The 23,373-nt window shown below is 40.1% G+C and overlaps 1 pseudogene; it reads right to left on the bottom strand.

Moving 5' to 3' along the window:
• Positions 1-1,498: 1,498 nt before the first annotated feature.
• On the bottom strand, positions 1,499-1,787 carry LOC118527073 (ubiquinol-cytochrome c reductase complex assembly factor 6 pseudogene; annotated as a pseudogene).
• Positions 1,788-23,373: the final 21,586 nt, after the last annotated feature.

The raw sequence follows: 23,373 nt of genomic DNA, 5'->3' as shown, positions 1-23,373 counted from the left end.
CATTTTCCCCAGACCTCAGCCTTAAGTAAAAGTGGCAAAAGGACTTGGGGAACTTCCTATATGGGCTAGTCCAGCTTTCGAGGCTGAAGTCTTAGGCAATATTAAGGGATCTGTTTGTCCTGAGAGCATCCCTGTCTAACTGGCCCTTTAGGAACTAAGCAGGGATGGTGCTTCGAAAGAGTTCCAGAGATCTCAACATCTCTCATCTTTCTTGATAAAGCCTGGCCCTAGAACCATCTTTCGGGTCATCCAGGGACATGAATTCCTACCACAGTGGCTGGTACCTCCGAGGCACTGAACCCACATGAACGATATCATAATTAAAAATCAGATCAGTTTTCTAAAATAGGGTTAACCATTCTCAAACATTTTGAATCTGGAGGACCTGAAAGTATTTTGGGTTGCATGAATCACCACAGAAGAACTATACAGAAAATGATTTTGTTATTCTTATTCCTGACAGATAGCTAAGCACAAAGTGACTTCCTGAAAAACCCCACAAAGTGTTAGCAAAGGCCTTGGGAAAAGAATTAGGAGGCCTGCCTCCTCCCTTGCTATGTTAGGCAGCAAACCCTACTTTCCTTCGCCAGGAACAGCAACCCAACAATGCTCCCTCTGCCAGATACTAGCTTCCCTGCCGAGTCAGGCAGGATTGGAAAGGCAGATGTTAGCCAAGTGGAGCTTGATTTGAGTCATATCCTGGTAAATGTGTGTCAGAAGCAGGTGAAAGATGTTAAATTTCACACAGACTGTGCACCAGATGAAAGGTGAGGAGCATAGCAGTGCCCAGCTTTACCTTCATGTCCAAACCACTTTCTGTTATGCAGAGAGAAAGACACCACAAAGTTGCAGAACAGAATGCAGTGTTTTCCCCCGGCGACTAGGAGTTAGGATGCAAGGGACAGCAAGAGTGCTGACATTGGGGTCTAGCTTCCACCAGACATGGGACATTGAGGCTTTAAAGAGGCAATAATTGCACAACAATGTGAATGTACTTAATACCATTGAACTGCACACTTAAAAATAGTTCAGATGGTAAATTTTATGTGTATTTTACAATTAAAAAAACAAACTGACAACATGAATAGCAAAGTACTAAGCAGCAATAGCAGCAAGAACAAAGGTAATAATTCTTTTGTGCAAGCAGTATAATAGGGGACAAAAGAGCTTCCTCTCAAGTTGTGCTGGAGGATCAAGTGGGACATTGTGTGTGCAAGTCCTCTGTAAGGTTATACCAATGTACGCTTTATCATGGTGTGTCTGTGCTTCTGATCATTTGTCCTGCGCAGCATTGTTCCTGGGACCCGAGAGGAGTCCTCTCCTCACCAAATACAACCTCCTCCAAGGCTGAAAGTTTCCATCAGGGGTTCTGCCTAAGGCCTCACTGTCATCACATGCTAACTCTTACTTACCACGCATGGCTCCTGCACCCTCATAGCTTGAGCAAATATCTGTGCCTTCCTGTTCTTCAGCTGAGACAGGCTGATATTTTTTTTTCTTCTAAACTTTAAAAATATATATTTAATACTTATAATATTATTCACAGAGTTCTTGGCAGAGTTAAGTATTTTGAGGTTTCTATTGTTGAGAAATTTGAGGTTCATGTTGTCTCTTTTTCAGTCCCAAAAGCTCCGTTTTGATTTCTCCAGGCTTTGGTGGAATTTCAGGTATTGTCAGGTCTGGCCGGTAGTACCTGTGCACTGCTTCGGCCCTGGCGCACATGGTCAGGAGGCTGGCAGCGAACATTTTCAGGTAGGTGGCCCAGGACACGCCCACGGGCATGGTTGGGGGGCACAGAATGCACTGGTGTCCGGCCGCGGGTCAGAGGGCGAGCCCAGGCTGATAAAGTAACATTACTAAAAACTAAAAGAAATAAATGAGGAAATAATGACAAGTTGCATAAGTAAAAAAATAGTTTTATTTTATTGAACACATACTATATGTTAGTCATGAGGCCAAGTGCTTGACGTGTCATTTTTAACCCTTACAATACTCTGGAAGGAAATTATTACTGTGCTTTTCTAATATCAAGGGAACTGCTCAGAGAGCTTAGGCACACAGCAAGGCTAAATCAAGACTCAACCTAGTCTGACTGGCTCTAAAGTTTTTCTTTACTTTTCCTTCCATACTGCTCTTGGATTTCCCATTCAAAGGATTTCATTGAAAGAGCAGAGAGGTTTAACAGGTGGCCACATGTCCCATGATAACCATGTTCCACCCCTGGTTGCAGGCACATTTTTAGGTCTTTGCCTGCCTCCCTCAGCTCCTGCCTCTTTCTCAGTAAGCTCATGGGGATAGGGCTTTGTTTGCTTGTTCAGCACTGTACCGGTATGACAGAGAACAGAGCTAGGTATCTGGACATAGAGTAAGTGCTCATAAATATTTATTGGATGGAAGAATGAATGATCATTTAGTGACATTACATTGTCCTCAGCACTCAGGGCTGGTCTGTCAGTCCATTTTGTCCTGCTATCCAAGGATAGGTATCAATTTTCATCTTAAGTCACTATTCAGATCCCAGAGTCCTTCTTCTTAATACTGGTTTCTAGGTAAACTTATTAGCTCTCCAAAAACTTACGGAGTTCCATCAAATGAACAAGTCCTTTTATAGCCTGTATTATCTTCTTTACCCCCAGAACACTACAGATTGTATTGTTGACCCCAGTGAATGATGATGGTGACTATGATCCTAGTGGTGATGGATAACTAACACTTATGGAGCAATTAATATGTTCTAGGCATCATGCTAAGAACTTTACAAGCATCATCACATTTAATCCTCACAATGTCCTTTGACATTGATCTTCTAATGGTCCCCATTTCACAGAGGAGAGAAACAGACTGAATGGCTCAGTGAAATGGCCAAAGTCATGAATAATTCTTTCTGTCTTCAAACTTTAAACTACTTTGTATTTTGCAAACCTGAATTGTTCCCCCTCTCATCTCACAAAACATACTGTCTTGAAAAATAAACTCCACCCATACAGCAGACCTATGCTATCACAGTAACCTACATCTGCACCATCAGAAGTAGCACCCACTCTGTAACAGAAATGATACCCTTTTACAGACAGATTTGGAATATTCTACTTGGTTGATGAAATTTGCCTCCCATGCCCCTCTAGGGTCCTTCACCAGCACTGCATTTCTTAACCCACTTTTTTCAAAGTACACGGTCCTTCCAGAAAACGCTCAAACTGTGTAACTTTTGGCTGGACTCCATTCAAAATCAGTATTTTACACTTAATCTGTTTCTAGATGGAGCCATCAGGATCAAGAGGATTTATGAGGAGTGCTTTCCTGAAGCCTGACCTTTCTCTCATGTTTTATCATTTATTTGTAGTCTAGTGTCTTCAGTGAATTTCAGCTCCATCCTGGGGCCTCCAGATGTGCCATACTATCAGATAGCTCCTCACTGCTGGAGTTGATGGTCTTGGCAATGAAAAGAAGTGGGGGCAAAAGTGAAGCATGGGGACTGGCAGCTTAGGGGATGACTTCTCAAGAACTTGTTGTAAGCTGCCTCTTCACCTCCAGCCTTGATTTGATTCTGGTTCTCTGTGGTCAGTTTCCTCATGATCGCTAGAGTGCTAGCCATACCTTCCTTTGTACCTGGCTGACTTACCTTTTGCAGTGAGTTCAGCATTGGAGATAGAGATGGAGCTGGGAAAGAGAGAAGTTTTAGTCCTGTATGAATTCATTTGGAAAAGTAAGCATGTAGAATTTAAACAAATCTCCATATGGCCCTGGAATGGTTTGAGGTCTTTGCAAAACCCAAGCAGCATAGCATGCCCCTTCTCTTCAATGTCAAGCATTCCATGATTCTAGAGTGAGTGAATCTATGTCCCCAGATTTGTTCAGGAACCCTTTCTCCTTACTCACCTCAACTAGAACCTGGGTATTTCTCAAGCCTCACATTCAGACAGGTGGGGTTGCTGCATTCCTTCTCTCCTGGTATCACCTTGAGATTACTGCTCAAAGGGACTGATTCTTTTTTCAAGAGACTGTTTTCTCTGAAAATTCACAATGTTCACCTTTATGTTTGCTTCAAGGAGAACTCTGAATTCTGATTGAAATCCTGCAACTTGGAAGATAGCTTTCCAATCTTCCTGAAATTTTGTGAGGTCATTTTACATGTTGGGAATTGGATACCAGAATTTTTAGATCCCTTGTTGGCCAAGGGGTACAAGCAGTAAGTAACCTGGTCTTCAGGATCCCTGAGAGTGACCCATATGATAGTCCTTGGGAACTCTCCCCCTTTAAAACGCTTGTGTTTATTTATTTATTTATTTATTTATTTTTTTTAAAGATTTTATTTATTTATTTGACAGAGAGAGACACAGAGAGAGAGGGAACACAAGCAGGGGGAGTGGGAGAGGGAGAAGCAGGCCTCCCGCGGAGCAGGGAGCCCAATGCGGGGCTCGATCCCAGGACCCTGGGATCATGACCTGAGCTGAAGGCAGACGCCTAACGACTGAGCCACCCAGGCGCCCCTCTTGTGTTTATTTTTTAATAAAATATTTCACACATGCAAAAATAAAATATATTGTAGGTAAGGTATACAAGATAATCAAGTAAATACTCTTGGATCTGTTTGCCCAACTTAGGAAGTAGAATGTTGCCAAAATGATGAAGCACCCACGTGCCCTCCCTGTTGGTTACTTCCTCCCTGCAAGGACTTTTATGTTTTTTGCTCTCTTTTCATTACAATTTGAAAGCATATTTATGAATATATTTTATAATTTTGTGTGAATGAACTTCATATGAACAGTATCACACAGGGTAATTGTTTGTGTTTTACGTTTTTCAGATTCATCTGAATTGATGCATTTAGCCATAGCTAATTCATATTTGCTGCTGAATGGTATTCCATTATATGACTGTGTCACACTTTGTTACCATCCCTTTGCCAGTGCATATTGGTTGTTTCCCATTATGCTATTAAAAGTAATGCTGGTATAAATATTGTTGGCCATGTTTCCTGGCCACATGGACAAGATTTTCTCCTGGGTCATAGTATTTCCTTTGATCACTTTATCTACGTTCTTATTTTCTCTGCTAGGATTCTCTTCTTCAGTGACCTCGTTTCTGGTAATTATCCTCAGAGACTATGAGGCACACACTGGTGGTGGAAATGTAAACAAGGCACAGTGCCTTTCCTTGGTCCACCCCTAAGTTAGTGGGATCATTAATCACAGAATTCATTTTGATCACCCAACTGAAACCCTGACATTGAATTCTCAGAGGTCAGTTGGCCTGTGGTGCCATCTTGCACTCTCTGTACTGGTCACCACACCTCTTTCTTGCCTCAAAATCACTATCTTTACCTATTCTTCCCCTCTCCATTCTTCCCCTCCCCCCTCCCCTCCTCCTTTTACCTATTCTTCCCCTCCCCCTCCCAAATTTTTACCTGTTCTCTTGATTCTATACCATGACCAAATCCCCTGACCACTCTTTCACATACTTTTATTTTCAGTCCATAGTTTTTTTGGTAAGCCCACTTAACATGGTGGGAATTCCCCGTATCCCTTAAACCTTTGATTTTTTTTTAATCTTAAACAACTCTCTCACCTCTGTCCTTCTTTGAAAAATACCTTTACATCTGCCACCCAACATCTGTCATCATTGACTTCTGCCCCAGACTCTGTGGAAGATGCCTGCCCAGAGCTCACCAGTTACCTCCCAAGGATCAAGTCTAAAGACTTTTTCTCTGTACTTCCTTAACTTGCTGAACCCTGGTCCCCTCTGGAACTCCTCCCTTGTTTTACACAGCATGCTATTGCCCCATCATCCTTCCCAACACTTTCCTTGTTCATCCTCTTCTTCCTCCATGTACATTCTCTAAGTTCTACTTCAGAGTTATCATCCATTTCTTTCATTTCAGCCTGGGAAGGTGGGGCTTTTCTGGGAACACTGCTGGGACCTCAGCAAAGGATGGGGTCAAAGCTTTGGCATACTCAACCTTCTTCTGGACCTGCAGAGACATTCAAGGGGAAATATGGTGGATGGTGTGGGGCAGCCTGTATTTTCAGATGGTTAAGATACTTTGAGTTAGGTGTCTGCTAATTTTGTGGTTTGGGTGTCTCACCCACTGTTCCCAGTCGATGGAAATTCTGGAGATCAGGGTGTAGGTCCTTCAGGGGGGAACCAATACCCCACTGTAGAATTAGGCTCTTAGTATATACATCCCAGTCTTAATTAGGATTAGCATAGAGACTAGTCAGCCCAGGCAGTTTCTGGACTCAACAGTATGGCTTATACCAGGATCTTCAGTGCTATCAACTTCATATGGGTGATCCTAGCCCTGGTCTGCCTCCTTGTCTCTCTGTCCTTTTTCTTTTACTCTTTCCCTCCATCTCTCTTTCTCGAATGTGCAGAAAAGTTGCAAGAACATTAAAAAGAATGTTTTTCCCTTGACTATATGAGAGTAAGTTGATGACATGATGCATAATCAGCTTTGAATATTTTAATGTGTATTTTCTACAAACAAAAAAGGATACTCTTATTCATAACCAAAATACAATCATTAGAACCAGGATATCAACATTATTAACATCTTAATCTCAGACTCCATTTCAGTTTTACTTATTGTCCCAATAAATTCTTTTATAGCAACAGTATCTAATCTAGAATCAGTCACGTTTCTTGATCTTCAGCCTGCAGTAGTTCCTCAGTCTTTCCTTCACAATCTTAAGAACAAATCCAATTATTTTGTAGAATGCCCCTCACTTTTGGTTTACTAAGTTTCCTCATGATTAGACTTAAATTACACATCTTTGCTGAAATGTTCCAGAAGTGATGTTGTATTTGACTTACTGCAGTGTTGAAAGTATATGATTTAAATTTGTCCCATTACTGATGATGTTAATTTTGATCACTCAATTCATTTTGTATTTCTCAGATTTCTCTCTTCTTTATAATTGATGAATATTTTATGGGAGGTTGCTTTGAGACTCTGTAAATATCCTGTTAATCATAAAACTTTTAATTTATTCATTAATTTATGTCAGTATGAACTTATGGCTTCCTATTTCATTCGATGGATTTTAATCTATTATTATTTATTATCATTATTTTTTTGGTACTAAATTGTCAACCGGGCTTTTGTGTTCTTTTGACATAACCATCATTCTTTGAAAACAGCCTTTATTTTCTGGCACAAAAAGCTATTTCAGGCTTATCTTTTACTTTTTCTATTCAGTCTTAGAGATAGCCATTCTTCTAAGGAACTCTGAATCCTTTTAATGAAAAATGGTATTTGGAAACCACAAAATTTGGGTGCTAGATGAGTTTACTGCTACTGGGGTGTTACTGCTTTCAGCTCCCTTTCAGAGGAAGAGCTATGAAGAAATGGCGCTGAAGAGAAAGAATAGGTATAGGAAGAGGGATTTTTCTTTTACAACCTAGTTCTTTCCTTCCCAACTATTTATTTGCATTGCCTCTGATGCATCTTATAGGCATTTTAAAATCTACATATCTGAAACTGCTCATAGTTCCTTTACAGTAAAAACCCTTCTCTCTTCACTCTCCTATACTGCTGATGGGAATATAAACAGTTTGTTCTTTCTGGAAGATGATTTGGTAATATGGTCCAAAAGCCTTAAAAAAATCCTACATTTCCTTTGACCTCAAATTATACTTTTAGGAATTTATACTAGAGAAATAATTAAATTTGTAAGAGATAGCATTAAGGATGTTAATTATAGCTAAAATTGGAATCATGAAGAATTCTTAGCATCAGGGAGCAAATAGAGTAAATTGTGATGAACAATAAGATAGAATTCTGTGTAATCAGCACAGTAATGCTGCGCTACAATTACTGATGTGGAAAGATGTTCACTATATGTTACTAAGGGGAAAAGAAGTTATAAAATGGAATGACCCAATTTATGATGGAAATATTAGAAATATATATGTGTAGGGAAGGAAAAAATTTTAGGAGGTATATCAAAAGGGAATGTTTAACAGCGAGATTATGGACTTTTCACTTCTTTTCCCTTAGCTGTGTTTTCAGGTTTTTCTTCACCAAATACTTTTATTTATACAATTATGAAAGGCAATGAAAAGAAAACTACACACATCCTTGTCCTGACTTTGGCATTTCTGTTAATGCTACAGCTATCCTTGAAGTCTCTGAAACCTTTGAATTATCATTGATGGCTCCGTCTCATCAGTCACAGAGTCCTGTTGATTCTCCTTTCACAATATTTCTTGGGATGTTCCTTTCATTTTGTTTGTCTGTCACTACTGTAGCTCAGACCTTGGTACCCACATCTGGGCTATTGCATTGACTGCATTGACAGAGCTCTTTATGCCCCCAGATGCAGACAGCCAGATGAGTTGTTCTGGGACAGTTCTTTGGTCACATCGCTCCCTGCACAGAAATCTTCAGTGGTACTCCTCTGTGTCTTTAATAAAAGCTGGATGCCTTAGCTCAGCCTTCCATAACCTGGTCCCAACCAGTGTTGCCTTGAAATTAGTTTCATACTCGAACTCTGTTCTCCAGCAAACATGATCTAGCTTCACTTCTTTAAATATATATTGTATTTTCCTGTGTCTGTGGTTTGCTCAACTCCTGGCCATTCTGGAATTATCTTTTCCCTCTACCCTTACTTCTTCTCTTTCTTCAGTACCCCACTCAAATATGACGTCTCCTATGGTGTCTTTCTCTGTAGGCTCCATTGGATTCTCCATCTATGAACAGTGTAACATCTTGTGTCAGTCCCATTTTATATACCACAGTCAGCAGTCTCTTCTTTTCTCAGCCAGGCAAACTTTCTTCCCCTGGGGTACAGTCAATCCACTCCAGAATCTGAGCCTTCTTTCTTGGAATTCCTATGTTTGGCTCAAACTTCTGTCCATTTTATTCACTACTCTATGTTGGAGAAAACTGGAATTGAGATCATAAGACTTGGATTTGATCTTCTTAAAGTTCTTCCTTGAGATTATTTCTCCACCCACTAAAATGTAGTTTCTGCCCTTATAAAAAAAATGACCTGGTAAAAGTCATTGTGATCTCCATTTGCTAAATCCAATAAGCTTATGTATGTGAAGGATTGCAGCATTAGGGAACTGACTCTGCAGTTGGACAGACTAGGGTTTGAGTCCCAACTTCTCCTTTTACTGTCTCTATTTTGTACAGGTTATATAAGTTCTTCAAGGACCAGTTTCCTCATCTATTAAGTGGAAAGAAATAATAGTACCTTCTTACTAGAATTGTTGTAAACATTAAATGAAATGATGGTTATAGAGTGTTTGCATAGTGTTGGACACCTCAAGGTGCTTTGTAAATATTAACCACTGTTGTTATTAGATCAAAAAGTCTAAGATCATTGCACTGGCTTCTGCCTACCCTTTACCCTCACTTCTTATTGCAGTCTTTTCCTCCTGTTCATCCCATACACTTTATGCTTCAATTATAGTAGAATGTATATAGCTTTCCAAACACACTCATTCTGCCCCATCTCTGAATTTTTGTGCTTGCTCTTTCTTTGACCAAGAATATCCTCTACCCATTCCTTATTTACCTGATTAGACACATCCATCTTTTGGAACTTAATTCATATGTCACCTCCTAGTGAAAGCCTACCCTCCTCTTCCCCAACAGAGCAATTTACTTTCTTCTTTGTGCAACCTTTCTACCTTTCATGTATTTCCATTGTTGTGCTTACCCACACCACACTATATTTTGTTTACATTGCCCACACCCCAACTATAAACTCCTTGACTCTGCTTCTATTTCTCTATTCAGTTCCTACTACAGTGTGTGGCCCATATTAGATATTCAACATTTGCTGAATGAAAAAACAGAAGGAGACAAAGCTCAGAAACAGCGAAACCAGGACTAAAAAGCAGGACTTTTTACTCCTAATCCCATGTTCTTTCACTGACATCCCCCCAAAGTCAAAAGCACATCAAGTCAGTTTTGCAGGTTGTCATATAATGTCTCATGGCCTTGGAATGACCCTGACAGTGAGATTTACTGCTTAGTATTATAAAAACTTTAGACTTCAGCTCATCTCAAGGGAATTGTGCAAAGATGGGACTAAAGGATGTCAGAAAACAGTGGGGATGTGGTAGGTTTTGAGGCTGAAGACAGGAACCTTCAAAGACCCCGTCAAAAACAAAATAAAAACTCTTTTTAAAAGCTCAGTAAAAAGAGAAAGAAGCTTTAAAAAAATTTGATATTAACATGATCTCCAGGCTGTGTTTATTGAAACAATCTTAGGTCCATAATCAAAACAATGTTTTATCATTTCCCCTCCAGGCTGGTCACAAGCTACAAACTGGATCATTTGACACATCTTTCGTGCACTTGAAACTCAAATTGAAACTCTGCCATTTTAACTGTACAAAGAAAAATAACTTTTCAAAGCCCCGCATATATATTTTTCTGATTCATCCTTTTGATATTTTACTTGGACCAAACCCCAAATTCACTTGGTTTTCTCCAAGCACATATTTGGGCTACTTCCATCATTGTTCTTGGAAATGATTTTTCCTTTTGACATACTGTACATTTGGTATACAACCTGGTCAACACCATCACAGGCCACAGCATTGACTCCCTTGTGGGCTATCAGGAGCATCTCTAAAATATTATGTCTCCACTTAGGTCAATCAACTGCTTAGTTTTGCAATGTTCAGGAAAACATGTGTGTGTGTGTGTGTGTGTGTGTGTGTGTGTGTGTGTATGTGTATGCATGTGTGTGTGTGTTTATGTCAGCATGAGTAAATTTTGTGTCTGCTGGGGGAAATGCTAGATTAGCATGTTTTTCAGAGGGTTTGGAGAATTTCTGTGGCTTGTTTGCTGATATGAATAAATGTCAGAACATGTTTTGGGAAGATCTGTGTATATGTTTTCATTTATCTGAGGAGTACCCTAAGTATAGGACACTTAATGTGGGGAGACATTGTGTCCCCTGGGTGATGTAGGCAGGGGATATCTGTTAGGAGAAAATGGAAAGTTTATCAAAACTGGGCAAAATTTCACCTTATTGTCTGAAAGGAAGAAGAAGACAATAAATTCTACTGCTATGGGGTAAGGTCATGGCAGCTTTTAGGAACTGGGGCATACTGTCTGGGGTGGGGGGGGGCAGTGAGCAGAGAGAGTAGAATTAGCTTTACTTTTGTCCACGGTCAAAATGCCAATCTCTTTGTCTTCCCAGGTCATTCAGTGAGTCCACTGCCACCACCAGATAGAGCTTAGTTCTTGTGCGTAATCCATTTCCAGCCTAAGCTTTGCTATATCAGGTCCCTTACTTTGCCTCGTAACTGATTTTGCCCCATCCCCTTTATTCTTGAGCCTCGTCTGCTCTCTTCCTTCTTTTCCAGTCTTCTCTCTCTTTGTTATAGGTCCTGGCTATCTTCTCCTTACAAAGTCTGTGCCACTTTAATTCGCTCCACCAGACTTTATTTTCACCCTTATCTTCCCTATTGTTTCTTGGCTCTGTCTTGACTTTAGGCTCTGCCTTTCTTATTCTTGGCATTCATGTTCTCTGCTCTTCTTTTCCTCCACAAGTCCTGGGTCTGTGCTATAAATGGGAACCCAGGAAAATCACTGACAGGTAAGAAAGACCACAAGAGAAGACTGAAGAAAAATAAATGCCATGAAAGGCAGAAGCAATTTGAATTTTTGGAAGAATTCAAATTCCTTTAACTTGGGCCACTCTTAATACACGATGAGAGAATCAGAGCCAATCAGGTGTTGATGCTGCCTCTGGCTTATTGCAGTTTATTTGTTATAAATGTTACAGCTGGATACAATGACAAGATGAACTTTAAGGTCCTCCCAATGCTGAGATTCTATGGTTGATAGAATATTACAGATATAATATTTTAAAATCATGAATTGTCTACAATCAAGGGTGCTATAATTGTCTATTTGTGACTGCAAGCCATACTTTTATATCCTAACTAAAAGGAAGATGTTCCAGCCATGTTCTAAGCTCTGTAGACTTGTTTGACAAACATTGCTTTCCTCTCTTCTTGTCACAGCTGTAGCCAGAGCCAGGGAACTCTAGCACACCCAGAACTTTTAGAGAGGCCAGGGTTGCTGCTTTCCAATTCCTCCCACAGTTTAGGGAGGAGATGAGCTATCAGTGCTCTCATTCCAGTGTTGCTGTGGCTTCAAAACACCATAAAGCAAACTGAGAATGGATCTGGCCAAGACTTGAGTCCTGGTGTTGGTATTCTCCCAGTCTTGAAGAAACCCTGTCAGAACCCTCCAGTTTCCCAGCCAGAGTAGGTGGTGTGCACATGGTTGTTAGCAAATCCTTTAAGAAGATCCTCTAGTTCTTGGATGATATCCTTCCTAGGATTTTCTACCAGAATCCAAGGCACTACAAGGTATGAGACTGTATCTTGACTTGACTGGTATCTGACTAGGTGTGAGGGTGAATTTTATGTGTCAACTTGGTTGGTCAAACACCAACCAGTCTGGATATTGCTCTGAAGGTACTTTTTTAGATGAGATTAACACTTTAATCAGTAAATTTTGAATAAAGCCAACTAACTTCACCCATAATGTGGGTGGGCCTCATGCAATCGGTTGAAGGCCTAAGAGAAAACAGACTGAGGTCCCCCAAGTAAGAAGGAATTCTGCCTCTCAATGGCTTTCAGACTCAAGACTGCAATATCACTCTTCCCTGGGTCTCCAGACTGATGACTAACTTGCAGATTTTGGACTTGCCACTCTCCACAGTCACGTGAGCCAGTTCCATAAAATAAATCTTTCTATCTATCTATCTATCTATCATCATCTACCTATCTATCTACACACATCTTATTGGTTCTGTTTCTCTGAGGAATCCTGACTAATATACTTGTAAGGACTAATCTGGACAGAGAAGAAGTTACCTTTTATTTATTTATTTTATTTTATTTATTTTTTTAAAGAAATTATTTATTTGGGAGAGAGTGAGCAAGCACAAGCAGGGGGAGTGGCAGACAAAGGGAGAGGGAGAAGCAGGCTCCCCGCTGAGCAGAGAGCCCGATGTGGGACTCAATCGCAGAACCCTGAGATCATGACTTGAGCTGAGGGCAGATGCTTAACTGGCTGAGCCACCCAGGCACCCCTGAAGTTACCCTTTATTTTATTGGTTAATATGTCCCTGCAGGAGACCCTTATAACAACTCATTGGATATCCAAGATTAAATTTGATCTTGGATGGATGACCATGTTGGTGACTATGAGATATCCCAACTTTTGGGTGAGCAACCATCCTGATTTGCCTGGGACTGAGGGATTTCCTGTGATGTGGAATGTTTAGGGCTAAAACTGGGAAACCTAAGAACCCGACTTTAACAATTTGGGCTACTGATTTTTTTCGATGCAAATACCCAACATTTTTGAGAACATAATAGAGACCACCTCTGGTGGACTTACTGAGAAACTGTTGTGCCTGATATCCCCTCCCTAGATCTTGGTTATTGATATAATAAGCACACTACCCTTATTGCAAACATATCATTTGAAGGCTCTGGTATTGCCTCCAAAAACCAGTCAGAGCATTACATAAATGTCTCCAAAGCACTTTAATTATGAGTTTGTCTCCTGCCAGCAAGTGCACTCTGGCCACAGAAGAGTCTTGGGATTCTCAACACTGGTTTCCACAAGCCACAGCAGACCCTGCCCAAGTCCAGTCGTGGGAAAGCCACAGCTGCATGTCCATAAGAGCAGGTCCTGAAACCTACCTTCTCAAATGCTGATGCTTTGTGACTTCCAATTTTCTGGCAAATTCACCTTTGACAGTCATAAGCCCTCCAAGTGCCCCTGTACTAAGGATTTCACACCATAGCCCCTTCTTCTGACTGGTTTCTGAGCGGAATGTCTGCTCAAGTCCTTCAGCAGAATCTATACAGAATCAAGGCCCTCCCTGTGCCAAACTCCTTCCCTTTTGGTCATGGTTTCTTGGCCACCCAATTTGTAAAATTGAATAATGAAGAAAGTTAGGGTGTGATTGGGTTAATGCCCCCTTGTCTGGCCACTCTGTTCCCCTCCTTCCTGGGGCTGTGTGAGACATCGCCTTTTGGAGAGACTGAGCTCTGGAGGGCCCTCATACCTTCAGGCCTCACAGTCCAAACAGTTCCATGTGGCATGTGGTTTTGATGTGAGAAGCTACATTTTGGGGATTATTGTGTTGTTATTTGCCAGACCTAAACTTCAGTGCTCAGAAAAGCCAAAGCCCCATGCATTCTCACTCAATTATAATTGTTGGCCATGAAACACATTCATTCACACAGGCACAGATATCTGAGGGCAGAAACTAAATCTCTCAAAGGTCTATATGCCAGGTACTGTCTAAGCATTTCACTCTGTGCAACAGATAATATGTTCTCCATCTTATAGATGAGGAAATGGACTCAGAGAGATTAAATAGTATGTCCAATGTCACACAGTAAGTAAGCAATGAAGCTAAGCTTTGATCCTAAGTTTTTCAGACTCACTCCAAATACCGGTTTCCTTCCTCTGATGCCTCATAGCTTAACAAATCACAAGTACATGATATACTCCAATCTCAAGTTCATCCTCTCTGAACTCAAAATTAGGATTGTGTAATACATTGTGAAAAATGGCCACAAACTCTCCCTTCCCTGTGTACATAGCTTGTGGACTGTGAGTTTGCTGTTCCATCATGGGGCAGAAGCTTGGTCTTTACTGCCTGAATCTGGGCTTGGCCAAGCAACCTGCTTTGGTTAATGTAACTTTCGCAAATGTGATGCTAGCTGAGGCTTAAAGAGTGCTTGTGCAGGGGGCTTGCCTTCTCTGTCTGCTGGAAAACTTCCCTCCACTATATAGCATGCTGAGATGTAGCTTAGTCAATAGCTAGTATGAACTACCAGAAAGGGGAGTTATGCCCTCTTGGACCAGCTCCCAGCTGACCCTCCAACTGATTGTATTTACATGACTGCAGGAGAGACAGAAAATAACCATTCACCTGAACCCAACTTAATTATGCATAGATCTGTGAGTTAATAAATCATTGGGATGGCTTATTATATAGAAACAGATAACTGATACAGAAGGCAACACTATCCCTCGAGCATAGGAGCAGCAAATGCACACACACACACACACACACATTCACATAGGAGATAATCACATGCTGATTTAGCTACTTTGTTATTTTGCACTATGCAAATGGGGTCCACCTGGCAGACTGGGTCTTCATTCCTATCTTCCTCCCTCTTCCTGTTACTTCCCAGTATCTTCTTGTTTCAGATTCTTTGTGTTGGGTGGGTGTAGGGAGTCCAGTATTCCTGTGCTGCAGTGGGGGTGGGGACCGTAGCACCTCCTGGGGACTTATCACTCATAAAGTCCTAGTTCTCTGGCTTATTCCTGTGCTTTGCAATTTCCAGAGCTGTAAATATTTCAAGAATTCACTGCTTTTCCTCCTTTCCTTCTTTCTGTTGGGCTCTGAGTTCATTGTCTCTTGATTTTGCTGGACTTGGAGGTGGAAACTAGGGGGTGTGGGAGAAAAATATGCTCTGATCCCTTTATGAATGGAGGTAGGGTTGACTAGAAAACATTGAGAAGTTTCCACTCTGACATTTGTATTTTAGTATGAGGGTTAATTTTCTTCCAGATATGAATTCTGCCCTCCTTTCATCTAGTTTACAAGAGAAATTACAAAAGAAATTTGTATTTCTCTTGTAAACATAACATACGTCTTATTTTTTATTGCCCAAGAACCCTATTTAAGCTCTCTGTCTAGTGAAAATAATACCAAGGTATAAATGTCCTTTCTCTCCCCAGATTGAGAAGGTTTATTATTGCTATTATATTATGTTATGTTTAACCACTCAAGGAGTCTATAATAATTTAAAATAAAAGCATAAACACATCTCAGATTGTCATATTATGTCTTTGAAAAAAAGAATGTTAGCAAGCTTTGGTTTAATATTTTTGTTGAAACCATACAACAATCACCTAGAACAGGGGATGGCAAACTTTCTGTAAAGGGTGAGATAGCAAATATTTTAGGCTTTGCTTTCATATGATTTCTGTCATAGCTACTCAACTCTTGTTCTTGTAGCATGGAACAGCAATAGACAATAATAAATGAGTAAGCATGGCTGTGTTCTAATAAAGCTTTATTAAAAAAAAAAAACAGTGTCAGGATGGATATGGCCTGACAGGTCATAGTTTACCAAACCTGATCCAGAACATGGAGATTCTGAGCAGGGCACATAATCCTTGGGGTTATAAATCAGTCTTCTCAAAATGATTGACTTATATGCATCAGGATGCTGGTGTTGAAAAAGACCTTTATAGCATCAAGTTTCACCCTTTCATTTTACAAGATGAAGCAATAGGGGCTTAGAAGCAAAATCGCAGAGAACTAAGAAACAGAACCCATTCTCTTGACTCTTAGCCGAGAGTACACCAGTTGTTAGCTATCCTTCTTTGAAAACTTCCAACAAGTTTCCAAGAGCCTTTAACAATAATACATCTAACATCTGTGTGTCAGTTTATAATTTAAAAAGGAAGGAAATAGTGTCCCATCTTATATATGAACAATAGATGATCATTGACTTTGCTAACTTGCTTATGCTTGTAGAGTCAGTAAGTGATAGATCTGGACAAATGCATGCCTTTAAACTCTAAGAATGGTGCTCTTTTTAGCTACATCAAATACCATCACCCTATAGACACAAGTTCTGCAGAGAATGTTGTACCTGCATAGATCTAGCAAGATGCAGAACCAGTAAAGTAGAGAGGAGGTGGTACCTTCCCATTTAATTGGTAATTCCTTCCTGAATGTACTCCTGGGTAGAGAAATGCAGGTGGTCCTTTTTGGTTCCTGTCTTTGGAGGTTTGATCCTGAACGTCTGGGCCTGGTCTGGTATGAGAGCTTAAAGTGATCCCAACACTTGAATTAAGGATCTCCAGTGCTTCCTGGCACTGTCCCATTTATTTTTATTTATTTATTTATTTATTTATTTATTTATTTATTTATTTATTTATTTATTTTTTATTTAAAAAATTTTTTTTTATTGTTATGTTAATCCCCATACATTACATCATTAGTTTTAGATATAGTGTTCCATGATTCATTGTTTGTGCATAACACCCAGTGCTCCATACAGAACGTGCCCTCCTCAATACCCATCACCAGGCTAACCCATCCTCCCACCCCCCTCCCCTCTAGAACCCTCAGTTTGTTTTTCAGAGTCCATCGTCTCTCATGGTTCTTCTCCCCCTCCGATTTCCCCCCCCCTTCATTCTTCCCCTCCTGCTACATTCTTCTTCTTCTTTTTTTCTTTCTTAACATATATTGCATTATTTGTTTCAGAGGTACAGATCTGAGATTCAACAGTCTTGCACAATTCACAGCGCTCACCAGAACACATATCCTCCCCAGTGTCCATCACCCAGTTACCCCATCCCTCCCACCCCACCCCCGACTCCAGCAACCCTCAGTTTGTTTCCTGAGATTAAGAATTCCTCATATCAGTGAGGTCATATGATACATGTCTTTCTCTGATTGACTTATTTCGCTCAGTATAATACCCTCCAGTTCCATCCACGTCATTGCAAATGGCAAGATCTCATTCCTTTTGATGGCTGCATAATATTCCATTGTATATATATACCACTTCTTCTTTATACATTCATCTGCTGATGGACATCTTGGCTCTTTCCACAGTTTGGCTATTGTGGACATTGCTGCTATAAACATCGGGGTGCACGTAGCCTTTCGGGTCCCTACTTTTGTATCTTTGGGGTAAATACCCAGGAGTGCAATTGCTGGATCATATGGTAGCTCTATTTTCAACTTTTTGAGGAACCTCCATACTGTTTTCCAGAGTGGCTGCACCAGCTTGCATTCCCACCAACAGTGTAGGAGGGTTCCCCTTTCTCCGCATTCCCGCCAACATCTGTCATTTCCTGACTTGTTAATTTTAGCCATTCTGACTGGTGTGAGGTGGTATCTCATTGAGGTTTTGATTTGGATTTCCCTGATGCCGAGCGATATTGAACACTTTTTCATGTGTCTGTTGGCCGTTTGGATGTCTTCTTTGGAAAAATGTCTGTTCATGTCTTCTGCCCATTTCTTGATTGGATTCTTTGTTCTTTTGGTGTTGAGTTTGATGAGTTCTTTATAGATTTTGGATACTAGCCCTTTATCTGATATGTCATTTGCAAATATCTTCTCCCATTCTGTCAGTTGTCTTTTGGTTTTGTTGACTGTTTCCTTTGCTTTGCAAAAGCTTTTTATCTTGATGAAGTCCCAATAGTTCATTTTTGCCCTTGCTTCCCTTGCCTTTGGTGATGTTTCTAGGAAGAAGTTGCTGCGGCTGAGGTCGAAGAGGTTGCTGCCTGTGTTCTCCTCAAGGATTTTGATGGACTCCTGTCTCACATTGAGGTCTTTCAACCATTTGGAGTCTATTTTTGTGTGTGGTGTAAGGAAATGGTCCAGTTTCATTCTTCTGCCTGTGGCTGTCCAATTTTCCCAACACCATTTGTTGAAGAGACTGTCTTTTTTCCATTGGACATTCTTTCCTGCTTTGTGGAAGATTAGTTGACCATAGAGTTGAGGGTCCATTTCTGGGCTCTCTATTCTGTTCCATTGATCTATGTGTCTGTTTTTGTGCCAGTACCATACTGTCTTGATGATGACAGCTTTGTAGTAGAGCTGGAAGTCTGGAATTGTGATGCCGCCAGCTTTGTTTTTCTTTTTCAACATTCCTCTGGCTATGCGAGGTCTTTTCTGGTTCCATACAAATTTTAGGATTATTTGTTCCATTTCTTTGAAGAAAGTGGATGGTATTTTGATGGGGATTGCATTGAATGTGTAGATTGCTCTAGGTAGGATTGACATCTTCACAATATTTGTTCTTCCAATCCATGAGCATGGAACGTTTTTCCATTTCTTTGTGTCTTCCTCAATTTCTTTCATGAGTATTTTATAGTTTTCTGAGTACAGATCCTTTGCCTCTTTGGTTAGATTTATTCCTAGGTATCTTATGGTTTTGGGTGCAATTGTAAATGGGATCGACTCCTTAATTTCTCTTTCTTCTGACTTGTTGTTGGTGTATAGGAATGCCACTGACTTCTGTGCATTGACTTTATATCCTGCCACTTGACTGAATTCCTGTATGAGTTCTAGCAGTTTTGGGGTGGAGTCTTTGGGATTTTCCACATAAAGTATCATATCATCTGCAAAGAGTGAGAGTTTGACTTCTTTGCCAATTTGGATGCCTTTGATTTCTTTTTGTTGTCTGATTGCTGTGGCTAGGACTTCCAATACTATGTTGAATAGCAGTGGTGATAGTGGACATCCCTGCCGTGTTCCTGACCTTAGGGGGAAAGCTCTCAGTTTTTCCCCATTGAGAATGATATTCGCTGTAGGTTTTTCATAGATGGCTTTTATGATATTGAGGTATGTACCCTCTATCCCTATACTCTGAAGAGTTTTGATCAAGAAAGGATGCTGTACTTTGTCAAATGCTTTTTCTGCATCTATTGAGAGGATCATATGATTCTTGTTCTTTCTTTTGTTAATGTATTGTATCACGTTGATTGATTTGCGGATGTTGAACCAACCTTGCAGCCCAGGGATAAATCCGACTTGGTCGTGGTGAATAATCCTTTTAATGTACTGTTGGATCCTATTGGCTAGTATTTTGGTGAGAATTTTTGCATCCATGTTCATCAGGGATATTGGTCTGTAATTCTCCTTTTTGATGGGGTCTTTGTCTGGTTTTGGGATCAAGGTAATGCTGGCCTCATAAAACAAGTTTGGAAGTTTTCCTTCCATTTCTATTTTTTGGAACAGTTTCAGAAGGATAGGTATTAATTCTTCTTGAAATGTTTGGTAGAATTCCCCTGGGAAGCCATCTGGCCCTGGGCTTTTGTGTTTTGGGAGATTTTTGATGACTGCTTCTATTTCCTTAGTGGTTATAGGTCTGTTCAGGTTTTCTATTTCTTCCTGGTTCAGTTTTGGTAGTTGATACATCTCTAGGAATGCATCCATTACTTCCAGGTTATCTAATTTGCTGGCATAGAGTTGCTCATAATATGTTCTTATAATTGTTTGTATTTCTTTGGTGTTGGTTGTGATTTCTCCTCTTTCATTCCTGATTTTGTTGATTTGGGTCATTTCTCTTTTCTTTTTGATAAGTCTGGCCAGGGGCTTATCAATCTTGTTAATTCTTTCAAAGAACCAGCTCCTAGTTTCGTTGGTCTGTTCTACTGTTCTTTTGGTTTCTATTTCATTGATTTCTGCTCTGATCTTTATTATTTCTCTTCTCCTGCTGGGTTTAGGCTTTATTTGCTGTTCTTTCTCCAGCTCCTTTAGGTGTAGGGTTAGGTTGTGTACTTGAGACCTTTCTTGTTTCTTGAGAAAGGCTTGTATTGCTATATACTTTCCTCTTAGGACTGCCTTTGCTGTATCCCAAAGATTTTGAACAGTTGTGTTTTCATTTTCATTGGTTTCCATGAATTTTTTTAATTCTTCTTTAATTTCCTGGTTGACCCATTCATTCTTTAGTAGGATGCTCTTTAGCCTCCATGTATTTGAGTTCTTTCCGACTTTCCTCTTGTGATTGAGTTCTAGTTTCAAAGCATTGTGGTCTGAAAATAGGCAGGGGATGATCCCAATCTTCTGGTACCGGTTGAGATCTGATTTATGACCTAGGATGTGATCTATTCTGGAGAATGTTCCATGGGCACTAGAGAAGAATGTGTATTCTGTTGCTTTGGGATGGAATGTTCTGAATATGTCTGTGAAGTCCATTTGGTCCAGTGTGTCATTTAAAGTCTTTATTTCCTTGTTGATCTTTTGCTTAGACGATCTGTCCATTTCAGTGAGGGGGGTGTTAAAGTCCCCCACTATTATTGTATTGTTGTCAATGTGTTTCTTTGCTTTTGTTATTAATTGCCTTATATAATTGGCTGCTCCCATGTTAGGGGCATAGATATTTACCACTGTTAGATCTTCTTGTTGGATAGACCCTTTAAGTAGGATATAGTGTCCTTCCTCATCTCTTATTACAGTCTTTGGTTTAAAATCTACTTTGTCTGATATAAGGATTGCCACCTCAGCTTTCTTTTGGTGTCCATTAGCATGGTAAATGGTTTTCCACCCCCTCACTTTCAATCTGGGGGTGTCTTTGGGTCTAAAATGAGTCTCTTGCAGACAGCATATCTATGGGTCTTCTTTTTTAATCCAATCTGATAGCCTGTGTCTTTTGATTGGGGCATTTAGCCTATTTACATTCAGGGTAACTATTGAAAGATAGGAATTCAGTGTCATTGTATTGCCTGTAAAGTGACTGTTACTGTATATTGTTTGTGTTCCTTTCTGGTCTATGTTGCTTTTAGGCTCTCTCTTTGCTTAGAGGACCCCTTTCAATATTTGTTGTAGGGCTGGTTTCGTGTTTGCAAATTCCTTTAGTTTTTGTTTGTCCTGGAAGCTTTTTATCTCTCCTTCAATTTTCAATGACAGCCTAGCTGGATATAGTATTCTTGGTTGCATATTTTTCTCATTTAGTGCTCTGAATATGTCCTGCCAGTCCTTTCTGGCCTGCCAGGTCTCTGTGGATAAGTCTGCTGCCAATCCAATGTTTCTACCATTGTAGGTTACATATCTCTTCTCCCGAGCTGCTTTCAGGATTTTCTCTTTGTCTCTGAGATTCGTAAGTTTTACTAGTAGATGTCGGGGTGTTGACCTATTTTTATTGATTTTGAGAGGGGTTCTCTGTGCTTCCTGGATTTTGATGCCTGTTTCCTTCCCCAAATTAGGGAAGTTCTCTGCTATAATTTGCTCCATTATACCTTCTGCCCCTCTCTCTCTTTCTTCTTCTTCTGGGATCCCAATTATTCTAATGTTGTTTCGTCTTATGGTATCGTTTATCTCTCGAATTCTGCCCTCGTGATCCAGTAGTTGTTTATCTCTCTTTTTCTCAGCTTCTTTATTTTCCATCATTTGGTCTTCTATCTCACTGATTCTTTCTTCTGCCTCATTTATCCTAGCAGTTAGTGCCCCCATATTTGATTGCACCTCATTAATAGCCTTTTTGATTTCTACTTGGTTCGATTTTAGTTCTTTTACTTCTCCAGAAAGGGTTTCTCTAATAACTTCCATGCTTTTTTCAAGCCCAGCTAGTATCTTTAAAGTGATGGTTCTGAACTCTAGATCTGACATCGTACTAATGTCCGTATTGAGTAGGTCCCTGGCAGTCGGTACTACCTCTTGTTCTTTTTGTTGAGGTGATTTTTTCCGTCTTGTCATTTTGTGCAGAGGAGAATAGATTAATGAGAGAACAAAATGCTAGCAGGGTAACAACGTCCCCAGAAAATATACTCTAAACAAATCAGAAAAGACCTGAAGCAGTGGGAAAAGAAAGGGAAAGAGAGAAAAACGAAAAAGAAAGAAAAAAAGAAAAAAGAAAAAGATAAAGATAAAAACAAACAAAAGCAGAACAAAACAAAACAAAACAAAAACAGAATGTGATCAAATATGATCAGGCTGGTTTATAGATCAGTGCCACACACTAGATTTTGGGTGTATTTTGGTCTGTTAAAAGAAAGTCCCTCCCAAAATTTTAAAGAAAGAAGAACTTATATATGTACAAAAATAAGGGTTGATATGATGAAGGGATGGAATATGACTGTAAAGATGGAAATTATAAAAAATTTTAAAAAAGGATTTGATAAGTTGTTTGAAAAAAGAAAGAAGAGGATTAAAAAATAAAAAGAAAGAAAGAAAAAAGGGAGAGAATGTGATCAGGCAGGGGAGTAGAAAAAATATACACTAGAGATTTAGAGTATATTTTGATCTGTTAGAAGAAACTATCTCAAGATTTTAAAGAGAGAACAACTTATATATATATGCCAAAAATACGGGTAACTACTATGAAGGGATAGAATATGACTTTAAAAATGAAAAATAAAAATGTTTTTTTTTTAAAAAAGGGATTGATAAGATGTTGGTTGAAAAAGGGAAAAAGAAAAATTCAAAAAAAAGAAAAAAAGAAAAAAGAAAAAAAGACAGTTAAAAAAAATAATTAACTTTGAAAGACTAAAGAATCATGGTAAAAAAGCCATGAATTCTATGTGCAGTATTCCCCTAGCGCTGGAGTTCTGCCGTTCTCATTGTCGGTAAACTTGGTCTTGGCTGGCTGTTCTCGCTGATCTTCTGGGGGAGGGGCCTGTTGCCGTGGTTCCCAAATGTCTTTGCCGGAGGCAAAATTGCCCCGCCCTTGCCGGTTGGGGCTAAGTAATCTGCTCGGGTTTGCTCTCCGGAGCTTTTGTTCCCTGCAAGCTTTCCGTACAGCTTTGGAGGCGGAGAGTGTAAATGGTGGCCTCCCAATCTCCGCCCCGGAGGAGCCGAGAACTCGGGGTCCCGCTCCTCAGCGAGCCCCCAG

This window comes from Halichoerus grypus, chromosome 11, assembly GCF_964656455.1.
Source record: "Halichoerus grypus chromosome 11, mHalGry1.hap1.1, whole genome shotgun sequence".
In the NCBI taxonomy this organism is placed as follows: domain Eukaryota; kingdom Metazoa; phylum Chordata; class Mammalia; order Carnivora; family Phocidae; genus Halichoerus; species Halichoerus grypus.
Note: the sequence above shows the minus strand (reverse complement) of the source record. Positions and strands in the feature narration are given on the sequence as shown.